At 39.4% G+C, this 8,854-nt stretch overlaps 1 non-coding gene across 1 annotated transcript; it reads left to right on the plus strand.

Moving 5' to 3' along the window:
* The first annotated feature begins 4,225 nt into the window (after positions 1–4,225).
* On the plus strand, positions 4,226–4,331 carry LOC120089541. The gene has a single exon (XR_005485218.1). It is a non-coding gene; the product is annotated as a small nucleolar RNA R71 (small nucleolar RNA).
* Positions 4,332–8,854: the final 4,523 nt, after the last annotated feature.

Below are 8,854 nucleotides of genomic sequence, written 5' to 3' on the forward strand. Positions count from 1 at the left end.
TCTTCTTTGTTTCTCTATCTTCAAGGTTTTGCTCATTTCCTTCTTTTCCCCTTTCTCTTCTTCCATTCTAACAATTATTTCAATCTTTATAGAAAAATTTATCGTCTCCATCTCATTAAACCAAAGACATAAAACCAACACTTCTCTTCTATATAATTTTTCTCACATAAACTTCACTAAATAACATAGCACAAGCAAAGTCATATTTTCTCCCTCTAAGCTCACCTAATTTCTTTACTTTTGTTTCGGGATAAATCCATGAAAGCCGACCAAAAAAATTTAGATTTCTACTTTTTTTAACTTTTTTAACATGTCTCAATTCTAAATAAGAATACACATAAGATCTATGAAGTTTTTTTCACCATAGGAAGAAACCCATAAGAATTTTTGGGACCTTGAAGAACGAAACCTACAAAACTAAGTCAAGACTTTTGATTTTTTCCAAGTAGTTCTCAAAAGAAAAATGACTTACTGATAGGCCTCCAATTATGTTGCAATATCAAGAAAGAAAAAATAGAGGAGAGGTGGTTGAATCGGTTAAGGACTACTTTCAATTCCGTTGGGAGAAGTGGAGGTTTAAAAGAAGAAAGAAACCGAAAGAGAGGGGACAGAGGATTTTGAATATCAGAAGTGAGGAAGGTGAGCTCTCGAGAGTGGGAGTTCAGAAGTCTCTATCATGTAGATTCAATCGTAATGTATCGCTCATCGTCTACCTCTTCTACTAAGTGATCGAGTAGTAGAGCCAGCGATCGTGGAGCATTTGGTAGGCGATTGTATAGTATTTGGTAAACGATCATGTAATAACTTGTAAGCAATCGTGTAGTATCTTGTAAGCGATCAAGGAGTGTTTTGTAAGCGATCGTCTAGTATTACTCAGCGATCACGTAGAGAATGTAAGCGATTTTATAGAGTTTGTAAACGACCGTTTAGTGTTTGATAAGCGATGGTCTAGTCTTTGTTTGATTCATATCGTTTAATGAAGAATTCGTTCATCTTTTAGTTGTTTCCTCGGAAGATTGTGCCAACCTGTTACGATAATAAAATTCTTTTAAGGATCAGTATCCTAACAAATTGGTATCAGAGCAACCACCTGGGCAAGCATGGTTCAAAAACGTTTTGAAGAGAAACTAGAGTTACTGGACCTAGATTCTCTGAACTTAAGGTCAAAATGCAGAAATTGCCAACCATAGAAGAGAATTTGACAATGTTAGAGAAGAGCATTGAGCGATTGGGACTGCAGGCAGAGAAACATCAACAAATGTTAATTTCCTATGTTACGGAAATGGCCAAAGAAAAAGCAAAGGTAACGGAAGCAGAAGGATCGAATACCAATAAGGTGTGCAGAACAAGTAGTTCGGTGAAAGCAGTAGGTGAAGAAGGGATTTGAGACTGGAGTGAATTAAAGAAAGTTGAAATGTCGGTGTTTAGCGGAAATGATCCAGACGCGTAGTTATTTAGAGTAGACCGTTATTTTCAAATTCATAAGTTGACTAAATCTAAGAAGATGACAGTGGCGGTTGTGAGCTTCGATGTCGCCAAATTAGACTGGTACTGGTCGAAGGTAGGTAGAGAGTCGTTCAAAGACTGGGAAGACTTGAAGAAAAGGATGTTAGCTCGATTTCGATCTTTAAGAGAGGGATCGATCTGTGGAAGATTCTTGGCTATTAAACAAGAAACAACCATGGAAGCATATCGATTTGTGGAGTATGCTCATTTCTTACCTTTTAAACACCCTAAAAATGCTGGTATTGTAGCATATACATTTTGTAGGGAAATAGTTAAAATACATGGGGTGCCGAAATCCATTATCTCGGACTAAGACAAGGAGTTTATGAGTCACTTTTAGCTAGAGTTATTCTGATTGTCGGGTACCAAGCTCCATCACAGTACAGTTTATCATCCTCAGTTGGATGGTTAGACAGAGGTGGTGAATCGCACCGTGGAAATGTATTGGAGGTGATTTTGTGGAAAGCGACCAAAATAATGGATTAACTAGTTGCATTAGGCGAAATATTGGTATAACACTACGTATAATGCTTCTACTCACTTTACCCCTTTTAGATTGTGTATGGACGACAACCTCTAGTGTTGATTTACTATGGAAATGATTGTATGGCCAATGCGACTTTGCGCCAACAAATGCGAGACAGAGATGTTGCATTGCGCGTGCTTAAGGAGCATTTGAGGGGGGCTCAAGATAAAATGAAGAAGTTTGCTGACAAGAAGCGACGTGATGTTGGATTTCAAGTTGGTAATTGAGTATGGCTGAAGTTGCGGCCCTATCGCCAAATTTTGGTTCGGCAAAATCAGTATGTGAAATTATCTCCCAAGTATTATGGACCATATCAGGTGGTGGATGGAATGGGATCAGTAGCTTACAAGTTGAACCTTCAGATAATAGTGTCGATTCATCTAGTGGATCCTTTAATCGATGAAAATCACACTTGGCTGCAGGAACCAAAAGTTTTTTTAAGCTCTCGACCTGGGCTATCATAGTGGGAACATAAAGTTTTACTGAAGGGGAAGGGCTTGCCAAAGCATGAGGTGACTTGGGAGGTATTAGATGATTTTTAGAATCAATTCCCGGAACTTTACCTTGAGAACAAGGTAAGGCTAGAGGGGGGAGGTAATGATAGGCCTCCAATTATGTTGCAATATCAAAAAAGAAAAAATAGAAGAGAGGCGATTGAATTGGTTAAAGACTACTTTCAATTTTGTTGAGAGAAGTGGAAGTTTAAAAGAAGAAAGAAACCAGAAGAGAGGGGACGAAGGATTTTAAATATCAAAAGTGAGGAAGGTGAGCTCTCGAGAGTGGGAGTTGGAAAGTCTCTACCGTGTAGATTCAATCGTAGTGTGTCGCTCAACGTCTACCTCTTCTACTAAACGATCGAGTAGCAGAGCCAGCGATCGTGGAGCATTTGATAGGCGATCGTATAGTATTTGGTAAACGATCGAGTAATAACTTGTAAGCAATCGTGTAGTATCTTGTAAGCGATCACGGAGTATTTTGTAAGCGATCGTCTAGTATTACTTAGCCATCGCGTAGAGTCTGTAAGCGATCATATAGAGTTTGTAAACGATCGTTTAGAGTTTGATAAGCGATTGTCTAGTCTTTGTTTGATTCACATCGTTTAATTAAGAATTCGTTCATCATTTAGTTGTTGCCTCGGAAGATTGTGCCAACCCGTTACGATAATAAAATTCTTTTAGGATCAGTGTCCTAACACTTACCAAGTTAATTTCTTGCTTAAGAGTTTCATCAAACCATTTCCGATGTTAAGTACCACGTCTTCGATGATTATTCGACGAGTTTCCAACGAGTTTCGACATTTCGCTCCCGTACTCTATCCTTCCTTTCTTCTATTACCATCTTGTGGCATCGTTTTCTTCATTTTACTTTTGTCAAAGAAAAACTCTCCCTTCCTTTATATGTGGCTTCCCGTCTACCACATATTTCTTTTTCTTTTTCTTTTTTCTTTTTTCCCTTTTTTTTCACTTTTTGGTGCCTTCCTCGAGAAGCCATCCTTTTTTTTAGCCAAAGTGTACTTTACCAACTTCAAGATCCACTCTTTTATGTATGTATGTATCTATATCCATATCTAGGGTTGGTAATAATTCCCATGGGATTAGCTCCCCGTGGTCGGGGTTGGGAATCTCCGATTTGACTAGGGATTGGGTCAAACTGGAGATTATAATCGAGTCCCCAGTCGAGGATGGGGGGAAATACCCCTACGAGGACGGGGATGGGAAACTCTATTGTTGATTATTCCAAGCAAAATTGGGGTGGTTTCTCCACCCAGAGTTGTAGGTGTTCGAAAAGGGGTTATTCTTTACAAAATAAACAGATTGTGGATTTTGCAGGCAATCTTCCATCGCATGCCCATCATCGCAAGTCGCACACCTTGCAGTGTTTTGACTGATTGCGTTGATTTGCCCATTTTGCGGTGTTGGGCTGCTGATCACAATTCCTTATATTAAGTTCATCATTGCGGTCATCTGGTTTTGTAGTGAAGAATTAGCACCATTACTTGCGTCATTGTCTTTGAGTCTCAATCTCGAGTCATACTGTCTCTAATCTTCATGGTTCTTAGAGATGCGATCCAGGATATTCTTCACCTCATCATAAGTTTTATCAAGTAGACCAGCAGCGGTTGCCGTATTGGCAGCGGTCTGCGAAACGGGATTCAAACCATGATAGAAAATCTCCATTTGAAGGCAGTCTGGCAACCCATTGTGTGGACAATCTCTGACCAACCTCTTAAACCTTGCCCAGGCATCGCTGAGGGATTCGTCCATGTCTTGTTCAAAATTAGTAATTAGTTTCCGTCGTTTGGCATTCTCAGTAGGTGGAAAGTATTTCTTTATGAACTTTTCCATGACCTATTCCTAAGAAGTGATCTCTCCCGGTTCGAGAGAATATGCCCATTTTCTATCCGATCACAGAGAGAAAATGGGAACAAAGTTAGTCGAACTTCTTTGGCAAAGATGTTCGGGAACACAAAAGTATTGCAGATTTCAATAAAGCTTCGAAGGTGGGCGTGTGGGTCTTCGCCACGCCTTCCTCCGAACTGTCTTGCAGTCTGGATCATCTGCAGCATCACCGACTTCATTTCGAATCTGTTTCCATCGTAGGCAGGACTCATGATTCCCAGAGAGAAATCGTCGAGGTTTGGCGATGCATAGTCCCTGATGGGTCTATTGCGATCGTTTGCCAACAGGATTGGATTCGCCATGACATTGTTATCATTTGGTGTTCTGTTTCCAGGCTGCTCTGCCATCTCTTCTTTATCTGATTTGGTTGCTATTGGCGGTCTCTCATTCTCCTTCTAAATATCCTCTCAATCTCTGAGTCGTAATTGGCCAAATATTAAGAGTCTGTAAACAAATCAGAAAAATTACTGTTAGCACTCTATTTTGCAGAAGTCCCAGGCAACGGCGCAAAAAACTTGATGCTTATCTTTTGAAGTGGAAATGTGGATGGTATGCGTTAATGAAATTGCGTTGTGCACTCAAGTTTCCTCAGCGGAATCCAAGTGTAAATTCCACTGACTTTCTTGGTAAGTCCAGGGTCGAACACAGGGGCTTGTGAAAACAGATTGCGTTGGTAATTTTTAGGAATACTTTGCGGTAACCAAATAAATAAAGTGTTGGTTTGTTGTTGATTGTGTTAATGAGAAAATAAACAAAATGCGACACATTTGAGAAAAGTCAGTTGTGTGATAGATGCACTTAGTATGCGATGAATGGGTTGAGAAGATCTTTAGCTAGCATTTCTTGGGAATGCGTCAGACTATGCGATCATGCTATCACCATGCACAACAAGTCATTTTCCAATGCAAATGGGATGCTCCTAAGTCTAGGACGCATGTGTTGAATGCAAAAGTGTCCATAAAGCTTATCTTTAAGTCTCTACTCTTGTCCTATGCGATGATGAAAAATGCATAAAAGCAAGGTGACCGCATACAATCCCATCCTATCTCTAGGATGCATGTGATGCGTTGATAACAAATAGTGCTCATTCCTAAGCTCCTATCTCCTGATTATGCATTCTAATCTGACTCTCCGGGGTCTAGATTCTAACCTGACCTTCCACAGCCTAGATGTTGTCCTTAGACTACCCTTCCTAGTATCCCTAATAGACGAATGAAGCATACATAATACAAGATAATCGCATAGCATGAAGATTTCTTAGTTGTGCTAGCTAAATGCTTCTCAACCCATTCAACTAATTTAGCTACTCATGTGTAAATAACAGAGAGTGAACAGATATAGAGAAATAGATTCCATTTCGATAAATGAGTGGAGTACAAAATGACAATGAGAGTTAAAAGTAGAGAGCCTTGTAGCAATTCTTTGCTGACTGAGGCTTTTACACTGAAATCTCTATTTGGTTCTAAAGATGTTCCTGCTTCCGCAGGCGTTGGCCCTCTCTCTTTCCTTTAAGCTTCTGGTGCTTTCCCAAGCTTATTGGAACGATCTATCGGCACAACCTTCTCTCTCGCATCCACCTTAAAACGAAAGAAAACTATGAACAAGGGCGTGTAAACTTGTGGAACAAAGAATAGTGAACTAGTGAACCCCTTCTCTAAAGGCCGCCTATGGTATTTATAAACATCCAAGGTGAACGATGGCTTCTCTCTCTTGATTGTACAGATGGGACAGCTTTAATTCCTAACTGATGTGCCGAATATTTGTCACCGAAAAGCTGAATGTACTTTTGATCGTTATTGGCTATCAACTTAATTCTGATTCGACTGTCATCAGCTTTCTGTCCCATCACGATTAATTAGCCTTTCACCCAGATGCGCCCACCATGTTGCACTGACTAAGTTTTGGCGATCCTTGTCGGGCGAATGATTGCGAACACAATCATTGCAAAGCCTTGCGGTGAAGTTGCGCTCAACCAATGATTTCCTATGATCACAATGCTTGCATTGCATCAACGCATATTCTGCACAAAAATACAAAAATCAACTGTTCTAATGTGATGAACGTATGCGACCGCAATATTATGAAATTGATGCTTAATGGATGCAAATTAACATATTTCATCAACGCAATCCAACATTGTTTAAGCACTTAGCACTATGATAACATGCATTTCTGCCCGTTATCACACCCCCAAATTTAAACAATGCTTGTCCTCAAGCATAAGCTAAAGATTCCTTTAGCAAATCAACCACAATGTTCTTTTTCTAGATTTCTCAAGGGTACTTCGTTCAAATTCTATATACAAAAATTTCCTTAAGTCTTATTCAAGTGTCTTCTTAAAATATTTCTAAGACCTAGGGTCTGCAAGCTGACCCTTCAAAAGGACTTTACTAAATTTCAGAACATCACATGATTTATTTCAAAAAGAAAGTTTTCTATTGGGGTGTCAAATGATTTTATCCTTGCATAAAATTTTTTTTTCATCGATATTTTTTTTTCATTGATATTTTTTTCTCTGACCTTGCACTGATACAAGTGTCTTGCCTTTGTTTTGGCTTTCCCTCACAGGTGTCATGCGGACATCCAACTACGAGCAATGCAATCTTTCTCATACTAAACTCATACCTATTTGGTAGTGGAGTTGTGGTCATTTATTTATGCGTTGATCTTGGTAACTTACTTTCGTTTTGGCATGCCCTCACGTGTGTCATGCAGACATCCAAATACGGGTAAGTGCCTTTCACAACTTAATTCAACATAGGTTTCCCATTGCATTGACAATGGAGTTGTTAAATTTTTTTTTTCCAAAATAGGAAGGTCGAAAATAAATACCTCACCCCCAAATTTAAAATGCGGCAATGTCCTCATTGCCAAAAGATTGAGATAAATCATGCGATGTTCTTAGAAAGCTTCGTAAAGAGAGTTTAAAAGAAAGCTAGCAAACCCCTAACTTCTAGAAATATTTTATGAGGTGACTATCTTAAAATTAAGTTGACTCTAGTATATACGAAAAAAATAGAAGCATATTTTTCATCATTGAAATCATACTTGGCAAAGAGACATTATGCGGTAACCTACTAAATTTATCTATGTCAAATGGTTGCGGTAATCAAAAAAGATGCGGTGATAAAACTTTTAAAAACTAATATGCGACGCGGTAGCGCAAAATTTGTAATAAGGATAAGGAAGAATACACCCCCAAATTTGCATTGACACCCGCATTGTGTATTGACGCATCCATCTTTGTGGCGATCTCTCTTCTTTGGATTGCGCTGATGGAGTGAGATAATTTGCTGCTTCGTGTAACATCTCCACAATCCTATGCCTTAATCGTTGTAAACAAACAAAGAGAGGGTCAAATGACTTAAAACAAAACAACAAGTTTTTTTTTTCTTTTTTTATAGAAGGAAAGATGAGTAAGATGCATATAGCTAAATGATAATAAAAGTGACGAAGGAATAAGAGTTCAAAAATCAAATAAGGCGTATTTCGGGTTTTTTAGCTTCACGGAGGCTTTTTCTAGCTTGAAATCACCTCCATCGCACCATGTGGGAATATTTCTTTAATAATGAAGGGTCCGGAGCAACATGATTTTAATTTTCCCGGGAAGAGTCGTAGTCGTGAGTTGAAGAGTAAGACCTTTTACCCGACTTGGAGGTTCTTACCGGATATGCGTTTGTCATGCCAACGCTTGGTGCGCTCTTTGTAAATCTTCGCATTTTCATATGCGTTAATCCTCCATTCTTCTAGCTCGACCAATTGTGTTTTTCGCGCTTCTCCTGCCTTCTTCAAATCAAATTTCAGCTTCTTTACCGCCCGTAGTGCATTATATTCAAGTTTCAAAGGCAAATGACACGCCTTACCAAATACCAACACATATGGGGACATACCTGTTGGTGTTTTAAATGCAGTCTGGTATGCCCATAACGCATCATCAAGCTTTGTTGCCCAATCTATTCGTGAAGGGCTTACTACCTTCTCAAGTATCAGCTTAATTTCTTGATTGGACGCCTCGACCTGACCATTCGTCTGCGGATGGTATGCAGTGGCCACTTTGTGCAGAATGTTGTATTTACGCAGCAGCTCCTTGATATTACGGTTGACAAAGTGGGATCCTTCATCACTTATGATGGCACAGGGAGTGCCAAAACGAGTGAACATCTGTTTCTTCAGGAACTAGAAGACTACCGCCGCATCACTTGCAACGCATGCTATTGCCTCTACCCACTTGGAGATATAATTGACGGCTAATAAAATGTAATGTTTAACATTCGAAGGGGAAATGGTCCCATGAAATTAATCCCCCATACGTCGAACAATTCAAGCTCCAAGATGGTGTTCATTGGCATTACATTTTTCCACGAAATGTTACCTGTGCATTGGCACCGATCACATTTCATTGCATAGTCAGCCGCATCCTTAA

This window comes from Benincasa hispida, chromosome 10 (genome assembly GCF_009727055.1).
Source record: "Benincasa hispida cultivar B227 chromosome 10, ASM972705v1, whole genome shotgun sequence".
In the NCBI taxonomy this organism is placed as follows: domain Eukaryota; kingdom Viridiplantae; phylum Streptophyta; class Magnoliopsida; order Cucurbitales; family Cucurbitaceae; genus Benincasa; species Benincasa hispida.